This window comes from Pleurodeles waltl, chromosome 4_1 (genome assembly GCF_031143425.1).
Source record: "Pleurodeles waltl isolate 20211129_DDA chromosome 4_1, aPleWal1.hap1.20221129, whole genome shotgun sequence".
Lineage (NCBI taxonomy): Eukaryota > Metazoa > Chordata > Amphibia > Caudata > Salamandridae > Pleurodeles > Pleurodeles waltl.
Window position 1 is genome coordinate 21,261,807 of NC_090442.1, and position 7,440 is coordinate 21,269,246.

The 7,440-nt window shown below is 48.0% G+C and overlaps 1 pseudogene; it reads right to left on the reverse strand.

The window, feature by feature from the left end:
• LOC138286926 (zinc finger protein 850-like) overlaps positions 1-7,374 on the reverse strand; it is a 322,857-nt pseudogene extending 315,483 nt beyond the window's left edge.
• Between the last annotated feature and the right edge of the window lie 66 nt (positions 7,375-7,440).

The window sequence follows — 7,440 nt, forward strand, 5'->3', positions numbered from 1 at the left end:
GCCATTCCTTTTACAAAGCATTTTGCCTATAACTCACGCCACAACATGCTTTTTCTGTCTAGGTCATCTCTGGGTCCCCACACTAGATTGGGAGGAATCTCAAAATCAAAATATAAAACAATAAAATAAATAAAGGCAGTATTTTCATTTTTTGCTGCAGATAGAGGAAGAAGGTAAATGGAAGTGCTTTCATTATATGCAGGGCCAGTAGAATTTTGTAGCAGAGAGGACCCAATTATGCGGTACGGTTGACCAATTTATATGGCAAGAAAAGTCCAGTTATGCATTTACAACTCCATTAGCTCTAACTCAAGCAAATGCGAGACCTATTGCATTACAAATGCTTGTTTGTATTATATCTCAACTTTGCCCGGTTTCTTTTCTCTTCTTTTTCCAGCTCTTGTCACCCATGGTCATGAATTGTCAGGAGTCGATTACACTATTGGTTCACTCTGATGTTTCCAGTGATCAATGCCATTCATTTTACTTTTTTTATTTTACTGATTTTCTCCATTTTGTTTCCAATGTGCATCGTCAGGGAAGCTCCCTGGCTGCATCAAGAAAGCCACTGATAGCCCATCTGTTTTATTTAGTCTTTTGTAGTAATGAATTTCAATGGCTTCAGGGAACTGCAGTCTTTTTATAACCAAAAACATATTAGAGGTGCATCGTATCGATAAACATTTAAGAAAACAGTCCTCTTCAAATTCTCAGTTATGTCCAGTTCTTCACTTTATTTTCCTATTGTCTTTAAAAACACCACACATCAAAAGCAAGCAACAGCCAACGTATTTCGCCCACACAAGTTTCATTGTCAATCCTCCAAATCGTTCCACTCCTCTACCGTTTGGGAATTGAGGAGGACAGATGTGCGCGGCTAATGGCACCTAATGTAGTGCCACAGTGGGATGTAATTGATTCCAACTTTGCATGTGATGGATTAAGCTTCTGAAAAATAGAGGCCCTTGGACGGACAATTATCAAAGAGAATGGGACATTAGCATTGAGTCTCTTTTCATGGCCAGCCCAGAGCATGTTAATTAAATACTACTAGTGGGCCTGCTGTGCTGATTGTACCACCAACTTTAGTAGCCCTTTGACCATGTCTCAGGCCTGGCATTGCACAGCAGGGGTGGCTCCTCTTCCTCCCCCCCAGCAGCAGCAAACCTTTCACTATAAAACAATAATAAACTATGTTTATCATCGTTTTATAGTGAAAAGGGAGGGGCTATGGGGCTGTGACGGGGACAAGGGGGAGTGCACAGCACTCCCTCTCAGTGCTCATGTATGTTTGGGCGGCCGTCTCGGGCCGGCCATACACACATGCACACTAGGCTCTCTCCAGCAATGCAGGCAATGTGTTGCAGGATTGGAGACAGCAGACAGAGACTTTCACTCTGCCTCCAGTCCTAATGCTGCTATCATGCTCCTAGCAGCTTGAAAGCAGTGTTGGAACTGGATGCAGGGCAGGCTGGGAGCTTGTGTCTGTAGTCCAGTCTAGGAGCAGATGGTAGCAGCGTGGAATGGAGCAAAAAGGTAAGTTTTTTTCATTACATTATTTTTTTTTGTCGTGTCCCCCCTCCTCTGCCATGCGCCACACCACCCCACCCCACCCCTTTTCCCTCCTGTGAGCCGCCACTGTTGCAGAGCCTGTGTGGGCAGTTTTACACTGCCATGTTGACTTGGCAAAATAACCTCTTTGCCAGGCCCATACCTTCCCTTTGTATACATACAAGTCACCCCTAAGGTAGCCCTTGACAACCCAGAGGTAGTGTGCAATGTATTTAAAAGGCAAGATGTACTTTTACGTTTTACATGTCCTGGTAGTGAACCACTCCCAAAGTTGTTTTTTACTACTGCAAGGCCTACCTCTTCCATAAGATAACATTGGGATTCCCTTATTACCTCTTATAAGTGTAATTCACAATCTGGAAGAGAGAAACTTTTCAGGTTTGGTGTCACTGGGACCACAATTTTAAATCACAACTTATGGTGTGGTCTGATTTCACATTGAAATTCTGGATGTGCCACATTTAGAAAGTTGGCATTTTCTGACTTTAGCCATTTGGTGCATAATGCCCATCTATGATCACTTGTCTGGGCTGTGTCAAAGCTGGGCTTTGTGTATTCCCCCTTGATAGCCACACACAATGGGAGCTTAGTTGTGACTTGATGGGCCACCCTGGCAGGATGGGTGGGAGGAGCTGGGCCCAGCCTCACTTACACCTGAACAGGCTGTGTCCTGTCCCCACATAAAAGGCTGCATAACCCCCTGTAGTAAGTCTGGAGCCAGGGCAAGAAGGGAGGACATCTGTGCACTTCAAACACCTGTCTTTGAAGTCTCTCCCACTTCAAAGGCCCTGCTAGGTATAGGTACTGGAACTCTCACACCACCAACACAATACACTTCTAAACTTGTGCATACTCTGCCAGGAAGAAGCCCTGGTGTGCTTCTGAAAGACTGCCACTGCTGGACTGTTGCTTTGCTGGACTCCTGCCTTGCTGTGCTGCCCTGCTGCCTGCTGTACCCCTGCCTGAGTGAGAAGGACTGGACCTACATCACTTGACCAAAGAGTGACTGCAAGGTCTAGCTGTCTGGCCTCCTGATCTGAAGTCTCAGTGACATAAGACTTTCAACCACCCTGCTTCTGCACCTGGGCTCTGCCATCTGTGAGTCTGCTCTGCCAATTCGTGACACTCCAGTCCAGGTCCTTTGAAAGTGGGCCTAAGGTGTTTGCTCCTGTGGGACCTTCACATTCTCTGCTGCGGGAGCAAAACCGTTGCATTGTCACTGTTGCGTGGAACAGATCAGGTGCATCACCACTACTGCTTGGGTTGGAACCGATGCAACAGACTCACATAGCAGGATCTTGAGACCAGCGCGTTGCCTTCAGAACCGCCGCTGAGCAACATTTTGTTATTCGCATCCCTTGTTGACGGCAGCCTTGACGACTCTACAGCTCCCCATCGCAGCCTCAGAGCTCATTGAAACTGATGCATCGCCTCAGCTGCAAAACGTATCTTTTACACCGGCCTTTGCAACTCAACAGTAGGGGCTGGTGACTTGAGAAAGGGGTGGGGCGTAAACAAACTTTTCGACTTTGACTGAGCAAGACAGTAAAGAGAATGAGCTAAATAGCTAGGCCACATATAGAGTGAGCATTACAACAGACTTCCCTTTTAGTTCACTAATCGATCGCTTTGACATCAGACAGGGAGGGTGTATGTTTCTAAGTTGAAGGGAATGTTGCCTAGTGGGTAAAGCTGCCAACCATGCAAACCGAGGAAGCAGCTTCGAATCTCTGCAGATCTCTCTGTGCCAAAGAATGGAATGTGGCCTATTTCTTTGGTGAAGTGCTCTTATGACCTTGGGTAAGGTTCGCTCTATGCAAAACTACTACTGTATAAGTGTTTTATCTATTGGTCTATGATCAGTACAATGGCCACTGAAAAGCGTGGGGTAGATTGGTGCACTAAATAAAATGGGTAAGGCACAAGTGACAAGATGGTCGATGGTGTTGGGGGTGGTGGTAAGCGCAAGTGAGTTAAGGCAAGCGTGACCTGGTGGTGTATGGTAAGATGTATTAAGTGATGCTACTGACCATGTCTTTGCAGTGTTGAGTCATGTGGCAAGGTGTGAATGATTGTGGTGTTCTCGGTGTGGAGTTTGTATGGTATGCTGCGGGTGGTATGCCAGTGAATACTGTGGTGGTTTAAGATGAGAAGGCAGAGTAGGGACCTTGGATGAAGTAGCCGGTGAGTTTTATTTGGAGACTGAGTTTTAGTGGTGGTGAGTTGCTGAGTAAGTGGGGGTCAGGAGCAGGTGTGGCAGTGAGCAGGAAGGGGAGAGGTGGGAGAGAGCTAGAGAGGAATCCACAGTAGAGAGTCTTTAAGCCAAATGCAGAAATATTGTATTGTTATGTTAGGTGACATTATAAGAAATGCATGTTGTAGGGCGTACTGTTGTGTGGGAAGTTGTGATGTCAACTTTGTAGGAGGCTGGCCTGGCTTGTAGTGGGTACTAGAGGTACATACACCTTGTGCCAGGTCCAGTTATCCCTTATTAGTGTAGAAGAGGTGTTTCTAGCAGCTTAGGCTGATAGAAGGTAGCTATGGCAAAGCAGCTTAGGCTGAACTAGGAGACATGTAAAGCTCCTACTATAAGAAAACACAATACACAGAGTTACTAAAAATAAAGGTACTTTATTTTTATGACAATATGCCAAAAGTATCTCAGTGAGTACCCTCAGTATGAGGATAAGTTATATACACAAGATATATGTACACAAACCAAAATTATGCAGGAAATAGCAAGAAAAGTAATGCAAGCAGTGTAACGTTACAGTATACTGCAATAGGAGCACATAGGTATAGGGGCAACACAAACCATATACTCCAAAAGTGGAATGTGAACCACGAATGGACCCCAAACCTATGTGAGCTTGTAGAGGGTCGCTGGGACTGTAAGAAAACAGTGAGGGTTAGAAAAATAGCCCACCCCCAAGACCCTGAAAGGTAGGTGTAAAGTGCACCTACTACCCCCAGAGAGCACAGAAGCTGTGATATGGGGTTTCTGCAGGAAGAACAAACACCAGCAATGCAACAACAGTGGATTTCTGGACCTAGGTACCTGTAAGAGAAGGGGACCAAGCTCAAGAGTCGCGACAGTGTCGAGAGTGGGCAGGAGCCCAGGAAATGCCAGCTGAAGGTGCAAGGAAGCTGCCACCTGTTGGAAGAACCTGGTGTTCTGCAAGAACGAAGAGGACTAGGAACTTCCCTTTGGAGGATGGATGTCACACGTCGTGAAGAAGCTTGCAGAGGTGTTCCCACGCAGAAAGACCGCAAACAAGACTTGCTAGCTGCAAGGGTCGCGGCATAGGTTTTTGGGTGCTGCTGTGGCCCAGGAGGGACCAGGATGTCGCCCCTTGAAAGAGGAGACAGAGGGGGCGCCCAGCAACATAGGGAGCCCTCACAGAAGCAGGCAGCACCCGCAGAAGTACCTGAACAGGCACTTGGAAGAAGAGTGAACCGGAGTCCACCCAAAGTCACAAAAGGGAGTCTCACGACGCCGGAGGACAACTCAGAAGGTTGTGCACTGCAGGAAGGAGTGTCGGGGACCCAGGCTTGGCTGTGCACAAAGGAAATCCTGGTAGAGTGCACAGGAGCCGGAGCAGCTGCAAATCACGCGGTACCCAGCAATGCAGTCTAGCGTGGGGAGGCAAGGACTTACCTCCACCAGACTTGCACTGAAGAGTCACTGGACTGTGGGAGCCACTTGGACAGGGTTGCTGAGTTCCAGGGACCACGCTCCTCGTGCTGAGAGGGGACCCAGAGGACCGGTGATGCAGTCTTTTGTTGCCTGCGGTTGCAGGGGGAAGATTCCGTCGACCCACGGGAGATTCCTTCAGAGCTCCTGGTGCAGAGAGGAGGCAGGCTACCCCCAGAGCATGCACCACCTGGAAACAGTTGAGAAAGCCGGCAGGATGAAGCGATACAAGGTTGCTAGTAGTCGTCTTGAGACTTTGTTGAGGTTTTGCAGGAGTCCTGAGCAGTCAGCGGTCGATTCTTTGGCAGAAGGTGAAGAGGGAGATGCAGAGGAACTCTGGTGAGCTCTTGCATTCGTTATCTGAGGAATAGCCCAGAGGAGAGACCCTAAATAGCCAAAAAAAGGAGGTTTGGCTACTGAAAGAGGTAAGCACCTATCAGGAGGGGTCTCTGGCGTCACCTGCAATGCAGTGCACAGATTCCTCACAGTGCAGTAAGATGCAGGGAAGTGCACATAGATGCAGTGCACAAATCCTTCAGTGCAGAAAGATGCAGTGTACTGCACAGATTCCTCACAGTACAGTTAGATGCAGTGCACTGCACAGATTCCTCACAGTGCAGTAAGATGCAGTGCACAGATTCCTCACAGTACAGTACGATGCAGTGTAATGCACAGGTTCTTCACAGTGCAGTTACATGCAGTGCACAGATTCCTCTTAGTGCAGTAAGAAGCAGTGTGGTACACAGATTCCTCACAGTGCAGTAAGATGCAGTGCACAGATCCCTCACAGTGCAGTAAGATGCAGTGCACAGATCCCTCACAGTGCAGTGTGCACAGACTCCTCATAGTGCAGTAAGATGCACTGTACAGATTCCTCACAGTGCAGTAAGATACAGTGCATGCAGTGCACAGACTCCTCACAGTGCAGTAAGATGCAGTGCAGTGCACAGATTCCTCACAGTGCAGTAAGATGCAGTGCACAGATTCCTCACAGTGCAGTAAAATGCAGTATGTACAGATTCCTCGCAGTAAGGTGCAGTGCAGCATGAACATACACCTCACAGTGCAGTAAGATACAGTGCATGCAGTGCACAGACTCCTCACAGTACAGTAAGATGCAGTGCACAGATTCCTCACAGTGCAATAAGATGCAGTATGTACTGATTCCTCACAGTGCACTAAGGTGCAGTGCAGCATGAACATACACCTCACAGTGCAGTGAGATGCAGTGCATGCAGTGCACAGACTCCTCACAGTGCAGTAAGATGCAGTGCAGTGCACAGATTCCTTAGAGTGCAGTAAGAAGCAGTGCACGGATTCCTCACAGTGAAGTAAGATGCAGTGCAGTGCACAGATTCCTCACAGTGCAGTAAGATGCAGTGCAGCATGCACAGATTCCTCACAGTGCAGTAAGATGCAGTGTGTACAGATTCCTCACAGGTCAGTAAGGTGCAGTGCAGCATGAACATACACCTCACAGTGCAGTAAGATGCAGTGCAAAGATTCCTTACAGTGCAGTAAGAAGCAGTGCACATATTCCTCACAGTGAAGTAATATGCAGTGCAGTGCACAGATTCCTCACAGTGCAGTAAGATGCAGTGCAGCATTCACAGATTCCTCACAGTGCAGTAAGATGCAGTGCATAGATTCCTCACAGTGCAGTAAGATGCAGTGCACAGATTCCTTACAGTGCAGTAAGATGCAGTGCACAGATTCCTCACATCGCTGTAAGATGCAGTGCAGCATGCACAGATTCCTCGGTGCAGTAAGATGTAGTGCAGTGTGCACAGATCCTTCAGTGCAGTAAGATGCAGTGCACAGATTCCTCACAGTGCAGTAAGGTGCAGTGCACAGACCCCTCAGTGCAGTAAGATGCAGTGCACAGATCCCCTCTTTAACACAAATGATGACCACAAACACCCCCAGGCCCGGAAGGAAAGCCCCCCAGAGGTCCCCGGATAGAAGGGCACAGCTCAGCCCGGCTCCTGGCAGAGATTTCCTCCAGGATTATTCAGTATATTTCTACAAACACAGCAGAAGGTGCTGACAATCTCCTACCTGAGCAGAAACCTGTGCAGACATTTCCAGGCTCTCTCCTCCTCCTGGGGGGGGGGGGGGGTGCAGATTTGGGGTCTGAGGTGGCGGGGTCTGTGAGGGTCTGAAGATAACTGCAC